Below are 8,353 nucleotides of genomic sequence, written 5' to 3' on the forward strand. Positions count from 1 at the left end.
GTTGCATCCAATGCACTCTCAAAAGAGAGCCATGGGGGGCGATTTCCTTCTTTTAACACTTTTAAGGAGATTTACAGTTTAGCTAGGGGCTAGGTAAATTTACTAGACCTTGCAACAACACATATATTTTTCAATTGTTTTTAACAACACATTTCTTTTTTGTTTCGATGTATTACAAACATAACAATTACTGGTCTTTTTAAGTTGACACCATTCCTTTATAGAATCATTAGTTTCCAGAAAGCCTTTTGCCAGTAATGCAACTTTTTCTTTCCCTTTTAACCACATTGCTTTGCTCATTACCAGTTAATCTGTCTAACCATTTCAATACACAATAGCGTTTTCAGGATTAACTCTTTTACAGACAGATCCTGTTACATTTGACAGCAGTCTTTTGCTGCCAATCCATAATTAACTAAACAGTTAATACAATTTGTTTCAATATACATATGAGCAACTTCTACAGACATGTTAAAGACACATACCCTTGAAGTATTTGATTTCCACAGGTGTGCGCATCATCTGATGGAAGAATACTTTTTGGAATATGTAGTTATTTCTTGAGAATCCTCCGAAATGCCATCTTCGATCTGCAATTCGTCATAACATTTATTTCTTCATAAATAAAGTATGGATAAAAGGATACAGATTGTCCTCTCAATTATTATCGTCATATTCTTCCGTCAGTACTGAGCATATTTTATTTCCACGTTCGAGCGATTTTTCCCCCTGCGCAACTCTATTTTCGCATAGTAAAACTGAATGTTTAAATAAAGGATTTTTGGGATGCCATCCTGCTGTATCAGTCAATTGTGTTTCTCCTGTTGCAAGCCGGGTACTAAAGCTTTTTTCTTCAGGGAACAATTTCAACTTTTCTTCAGTGATTTTCTTATCTTCTTCTTGTAATCTTCTTGTAGCTTGTAGCAGTCATAATTCAGGCTTAAATCAAAAGTTTGCTGTTGGTGCCCGCATTCTCCACCATTAAATGTAGGAAATTGGCATTCCGTGAAATCTTTGTTTGTCACATATCAGTTTTCATAACAATCGAATCAAATATCTTGCAGTTAACTTATGTTTATTCAAACATAACAATCCATCTGGTAATAACAAATGTCTTTAACATTCTTTGTCCAATACAGAGAGCAATTTTCCAGTTGTTATCCATTTTTGATGTTAAAGGTATTGGCCACGAATTCTAAACTACAATCAGTTTTATGGGTTTAAAATTCAGTTACAGAGGGGAGTATACATAAGATTGCCTTACTTTAAAATAAGTGGCTATCTTAGAAAAAGGGGAGTTACTTAGCATCATTTGAAATCTATGATTAAAGTCATACGTTATATTTGGCGGCAAGCTATGTAAGACAAAGAACTTCTATATACATGATGTAATGAATAATTGCCTGTAGAAATGTGAGTCTTCAAAGGAATTCAGGCTTTCAAGGCTAGGTCAAAGGTTACTATAAACAAGCCCTTCAACATCACTCTTAAAGTGAACCAGATGTGGTCTCCATTCCTTATACAATGAAAGTCTGTAATACTCTATAGGCCAAGGTATGGCTTCTCAATTTCAGTGTTCTTGAAGCAATCCGAATAAAACTTATAATATTTATATCAACACATTAAATACATTTAAAGTACATAATAATATTTTTCAATCACTTGAGATACTTCCAAAATTTTCTTTAGTTTTGGTGCAGGATGAGTAGTTTCATCAAACTCTTCGTTGTTTTCGAAGTATAAAAATGTCATAATCAGGGAAAATCTGTACTCTGACATGACTGTACCACAGAATGGAGTGGCAAGTTTTTTATTAGTTGTCCAATGCCACTGCAAGGGTTTCCCCACCACTCCCTGAAGTATTATTAAACCCAGAAATTTCCAAATGCCATCTTTGGTCACTGGTTCCCACTTTCTGCTTCTTGAAATCTTCCGATGCAGAGTAGCTAATTGTTGCTCTTTGTACTGGTTTGTCTCGGTATCAATTTTTTCAATAAACTCATCGTTCAGAAATACTTGTACGTATGCCAGCGGGTTGTTGTGTTCAACATCTACTTTTACACCAGATGCTCCAGTAAATGGGAATCTTGGGGGCGCTGCCTGATCCGTACCACAGTCAATAGAGCACCAAGTTTGCACATCACTGAGCTCAGTCGGAGAATTGTCGCTGTCGTCACTTTCAGTGTCTGATGACAAATTTTCCCATGAATCAATAACACTCAATTCAGAAAGTGAATTGAATTCACTATCACTGTTTTCTAGCTGGTCTAAAACCACATTTGACCTTAAGGGAAGCTTTTTGGATGCCATGGACGTTCTCAAGTTTCCAAGCAGAAAGAACGGCAAAAGTGCAGGCAGGACACTGGTCAAAGCACTGGGGAAAACTGAGGTGAAAAGGTTTGATACAGTAATGTAATCCCAACAGATCACACTGTATTACTATGTATTGTATGTGTACTTTTAAAAATTTCCCGCCTGGTTCCGGCCACCTGAAAGACGAATGCCGGCATCGGGTGGAGGACACCAGGGGCTTGTAGGGACAAGGTAAGTGATACTACAGTGTAATCCCGAGCGTGGCTCGAAGTTACCACTTTTGGTACTGAAAATTAACCCGAGTCATGCTCGGGATTACCACCAGGGAGGTTAGAAGAGCAGTGACTAGCAAATTCCCTTAGACCAGGGGTGCTCAAAAGGGAGATCATCAGTTTGTTGTAGAACTACAGCTCCCATGATGCTTTGCATGCCTTTAAAATGACAAAGCATCATGGAAGCAGTAGTTTTAAAACATCTGAGGATCTACTTTTTGAGCTCACCCACGGACATTTGTACTATCCAGGCCAGTTAAGGAATGACCTCCGGAGAGCTCAAGATCAAGATTACATTACCAGCTAGGCTGGTGCTAGACCAAGACATTGTCCCACTTTGGGCGGTGATCAAAAAATAAAGGATTGGGGCGGGGCCGGGCCGCCGAGCTGAGCGGCAGCCATCCATGCCAGCTCCGGCTCCGAATCGCTAAAAAACGCTCAAACACACTGAAACACAGCACTAAAAGCACACCTGAAGCTGGGGCAGAAGTAAGCACCAAGCAGGGAGAGGCACAGGAGCACAACCTGCCAAACCGACACCGAACTGCCTGCCCTACCGGAGCACGATGAACCCATGCGGCCTACACGCAGAAACTGCGAGCCCAGACAAGAGAGAGAGAGGGGGGACCGGATCCGGCCCCGCTCCCCCCCTCAGGCCGACGGGGGTGATCTCGGCCCATGAGTTAGTTAGTTCTCCGGAGACTGGAGGCAGAAAGCCCACAAATGGCGGAGCCCTTTCCCACGCGGAGTCAAGATGGCCGCGGAACATGCTCGCTACTGGGAACCACGCGGGGACGCCTGGACCCCTGGGGATGGCGGATCCCATAGACGGACCCCACCGGGCGGCAGAACGGTCAGTGCAGAGCCAGCCCTAACTCCTGGATTTGGTGGTGATCCGGGGAGGCCTGGCCCCGACTCTGTGAGCCCTATGGTGACTGGGTAAGCTGGACCCCCCCGGCGGACCGGTGGCCGGGGGGACAAGCGCCGGCGACATGCAAGAGGCCGGAGAGGGGTGAGGCCTAACGGGCCTGGAGCTCAAACGGGTAACTGCAGCTGGGGAGGTGCAGGGGACCGGGGGCCCGATGACTTTTCAGTGGGGGGGGGAGTCTGCCGGGCTGCTGACGTCCCTGAGTGCCCACAGCATTGTGGAATCCTCAAATGACCGTCCGGAGCAGGCCTGGAGGGGAACAGAGGGGACTAGTCACGCCAGGGGAGCTGGGGGACCCTGCAATGAGTGACCAGCTTAGCAATCATATGCACCCCAGGCATAAGCCTGCAAGAGGACACGGCGGAGGAAAGCCCGCACAGATACCTCACAGGAGGCCACTGACCTCACGCTGGACTCCCCTATTATGGTTTTACAGGCCCAGATTAGGAAACGCCTTCTTACTCTTAACCTATTGAGGTATAATCCGGCACCATATATGCATAATTATACTGTATTGTTGGGCACTCACTGTTTTATAAGCCTCTGCGTAGGCGACCACATGCTATTACCCTGCACCGCACTCATTAATCAGCCTCTGCGCAGGCACATATGCAACTATGGTTTTATACAGCACTGAGCCTCTGCGCAGGCAACGTTATATTGATTTTCGCTTCTCGCAACATGCATGCAATTCTACTACAAAATAAGCATTCTTCCTGACATACGCGCACGCTCCTACACTTGTTTAATGTTTTACTCTTTATATGACATGCTTCTGGACTGATCTATATAAAAAAAAAAAAGTGCAAGCCTCTTCACATGACCCATTATGTACACGCAACTTACCTTGTCATATTAACTACCTATGTCATGCTGTACAATTCTATGCACTACTAAAATAAAGAATTAAAAAAAAAAAAAAAAAAAAATTAAGGATTATTATATCATAGAGAAGTTCACAGCACACATATACAATTTGTCATCTTCGTTTCAGTAGACGTGGCTCCTTTCTTCTTATTCAAAGATTTTCTTTCTTCTTTTATTATTTATATAGTGCCATCAGATTCCATAGCGCTGTACAATGAGTGGACTAACAGACACGTAATTGTAACCAGACAACTGGACGTAACGGAACAGAGAGGTGGAGGGTACTGCTCAATGAACTTAAATGCTTTCTTCTGTCTTTCTACAATTTACCTTTTGATACATAATGTTACAAATTGATTTGTAAAAGATAAATAATAAAAAAAAAGTACTGATTAGTAATTCTCATTAACTATTCTACATTCATCTTACCTTCTCTGGCAAAACATGTTCCAAATGGCTACTTCTCTCATCAGGTCAGGGGATCTCGACATCTAATGTCCACAAGGTCCCTTCTGACTTATCTGCCTCTTTGTTTCAATTCCATATTTATTTAGTGTATGCTCATTCACCATTGTCTCGAGATTTCTATCATCATAAGATTCCTTCACAAATGGATCCTCCCCAATATAGAATTCCCCCTCTAGGGTGTAAGCTCAAAACAGTTAGTTGTTTCAGTATGCCTAATATATTTATCTAATTTGTGTTATTAGCAATATTGTTGCAATAATTGTAATACCCTATAGATAAGACCGCTTTAGACCTGTTACATACATGTCCAATTCAGAGATGTACAACCTGGTTTATCAACCTGTGGTCAGGGGGTACGCCAAGAATCACGTCCATATTTATTACAAGGCCACTGCAACAGGCATGAGAGGGGAAATTAACAATAGCTCTCAGCAGCCAGCCAATTCTCCTGTTGTGCAGGCAGCAGACCCAGCACTATGATCCTTTTCTGAGGCTGGTCAGAATAAGCTGTCTGCACCCATTGGGTGGAAGCGAGGGGGTGCAGACATGCAGCTTCTCCCACCACACCAAGATACCCCACTTCTTGGCTTAAGGTAAGACGCAAGGAAGGGGGAATAAGCTTACGTTTCAATTTATTTTCGTAAAACAAAAAGGTTCACCCCTATATTCATTGTACCGCAGTACCCTTTCCCATCCTTCCCACTTTTGAGACAAAGCTATGTTTACTTGTCAAATTCCACTCTGCGTGTCAGTGTCCCGTGTGTTATTATATTTTCATTTTGAAGTTTATACTCCATTTTAGATACACAATACTCACTTTGTCCGATTTATTATTATTATTATTTATTTATTTTTTTGAAATATATATATATTTTTTACTACCTTTAATCGGGTTTATTCTACAACATGATTTTTTTTTTTGTTTGTTTAAAGACCTTGGGGTACTACTTTGTACAAGGTTGAGAAACACTGATATACACTTTTTGGAAGTTTTTGAGTGGTTATAAAACATATAACCAAGACTTGATGACAGATTAGACTCCATGAATATATCGAAGAAATACTTTTCATACAAGGAAGATAAAGAAGTGCAAAAGCCCTAATAACTCTTCCCAATTGGGGAATAACCCATGGATAACACATAGAAAAAAGAAGAAAAGTATGGAACCAAAGGTTCCTATGTGGAAGAGTTATGAATGTAAAGGGAGTCCCTACCTTTAATAATCCTAAGGGTATAGGTAAGTAAAAAAGACAGGAGGGAAAAATAGGGCAGAGGGACTAGCTGTGTAAAAACACATACAGATCCAAACAACCACTTAAACAGAGAGATTCAAAACCTAATATGGTAAGGTCAAACACCTCCAAACTGAAGGGTTGTTAAGGGGTAGAAAAAAACCGAGGAGGAGGAGGCAAATACACCTCCTTAGAGGGGAGAATAAAGAAATCCCCAAAGCCAATTCCAAAAAAGTAACCCACAATCTCTAAAAGAGAGGGTACTATTACTGTTACCTCGGCACTGTGATAAAACACAAATGCCTACCTTTTACCCTACTACCTTCCTGGCTAAGTAGCTAAAAACGAATTGAATTGCTACCCAAGTGAACACAAAAAAGAAAGAATTAAATAAATGAGAACTCGACTCGCGTTTCAGCGTGCTAACACGCCGTCGTCAGGAGTAATAAGCCACTGCATGGCTTTGTGCTCGTTTATATAGGGATTGTGGCAATCAACTTGAAACAGTTTACCGTTGTGCATCACTCATACGTGTGCATCCCGCCGTCCGTTGATTGGTCAGAGGATATCAGGTAAAGACTGTCAAAAGTAAAGACAGATAATTCAATGGGACCTGATGGAATACACCCAAAGCTATTAAAAGAGCTTAGTGGTGTACTAGCAAAACCATTAACAGATTTATTTAACCAATCATTAATAACAGGAGTAGTCCCAGAAGATTGGAAGTTAGCGAATGTTGTGCCCATTCACAAGAAAGGTAATAGGGAGGAGTCGGGCAACTATAGGCCAGTAAGCCTTACTTCAGTAGTGGGGAAAGTGATGGAAACCATGTTAAAGGATAGGATTGTTGAACATCTAAAAACACATGGATTTCAAGATCAGAGACAACATGGGTTTACTTCAGGGAGATCATGCCAAACTAATCTTATTGATTTTTTTGATTGGGTAACTAAAATTATAGATCAGGGTGGTGCAGTAGACATTGCTTACCTAGATTTCAGTAAGGCTTTTGACACTGTTGCACATAGAAGGCTTATCAATAAACTACAATCTTTGAGTTTGGATTCCAATATTGTTGAATGGGTAAGGCAGTGGCTGAGTGACAGGCAACAGAGGGTTGTAGTCAATGGAGTATATTCGAAGCTTGGGCTTGTCACCAGTGGGGTACCTCAGGGATCTGTACTTGGACCCATTCTCTTTAATATTTTTATTAGTGATATTGCAGAAGATCTTGATGGTAAGGTGTGTCTTTTTGCGGATGATACTAAGATATGTAACAGGGTTGATGTTCCAGGAGGGATAAGCCAAATGGCAAATGAGTTAGGTAAACTAGAAAAATGGTCAGAGTTGTGGCAACTGACATTTAATGTGGATAAGTGCAAGATAATGCATCTTGGACGTAAAAACCCAAGGACAGAGTACAGAATATTTGATAGAGTCCTAACCTCAACATCTGAGGAAAGGGATTTAGGGGTGATTATTTCTGATGACTTAAAGGTAGGCAGACAATGTAATAGAGCAGCAGGAAATGCTAGCAGAATGCTTGGTAGTATAGGGAGAGGTATTGGCAGTAGAAAGAGGGAAGTGCTCATGCCATTGTACAGAACACTGGTGAGACCTCACTTGGAGTACTGTACACAGTACTGGAGACCCTATCTTCAGAAGGATATTGATACATAGTTACATAGTTACATAGCTGAAAAGAGACTTGCGTCCATCAAGTTCAGCCTTCCTCACATGTTTTTTGCTGTTGATCCAAAAGAAGGCAAAAAAAAAAAAAAAAACAGTTTGAAGCACTTCCAATTTTGCAACAAGCTAGGAAAAAAAAAAAAATTCCTTCTTGACCCCAGAATGGCAGTCAGATTTATCCTTGGATCAAGCAGTTATTACCCTACATTGAAAGATTATATCCTTGAATATTCTGTTTTTGCAAGTATGCATCTAGTAGCTGTTTGAACATCTGTATGGACTCTGATAAAACCACTTCTTCAGGCAGAGAATTCCACATCCTGATTGTTCTTACAGTAAAAAAAAAACCTTTCCTTTGCCTTAGACGAAATCTTCTTTCTTCTAGTCTAAACGCATGACCTTGTGTCCTATGTAAAGTCCGGTTTGTGAATAGATTTCCACACAATGGTTTGTATTGGCCTCGAATATATTTGTATAATGTTATCATATCCCCTCTCAGGCGACGTTTTTCTAAACTAAATAGGTTTAAATTTGTTAACCTTTCTTCATAGCTGATATGTTCCATTCCTTTTATTAATTTTGT

This window comes from Pelobates fuscus, chromosome 4 (assembly GCF_036172605.1).
Source record: "Pelobates fuscus isolate aPelFus1 chromosome 4, aPelFus1.pri, whole genome shotgun sequence".
In the NCBI taxonomy this organism is placed as follows: domain Eukaryota; kingdom Metazoa; phylum Chordata; class Amphibia; order Anura; family Pelobatidae; genus Pelobates; species Pelobates fuscus.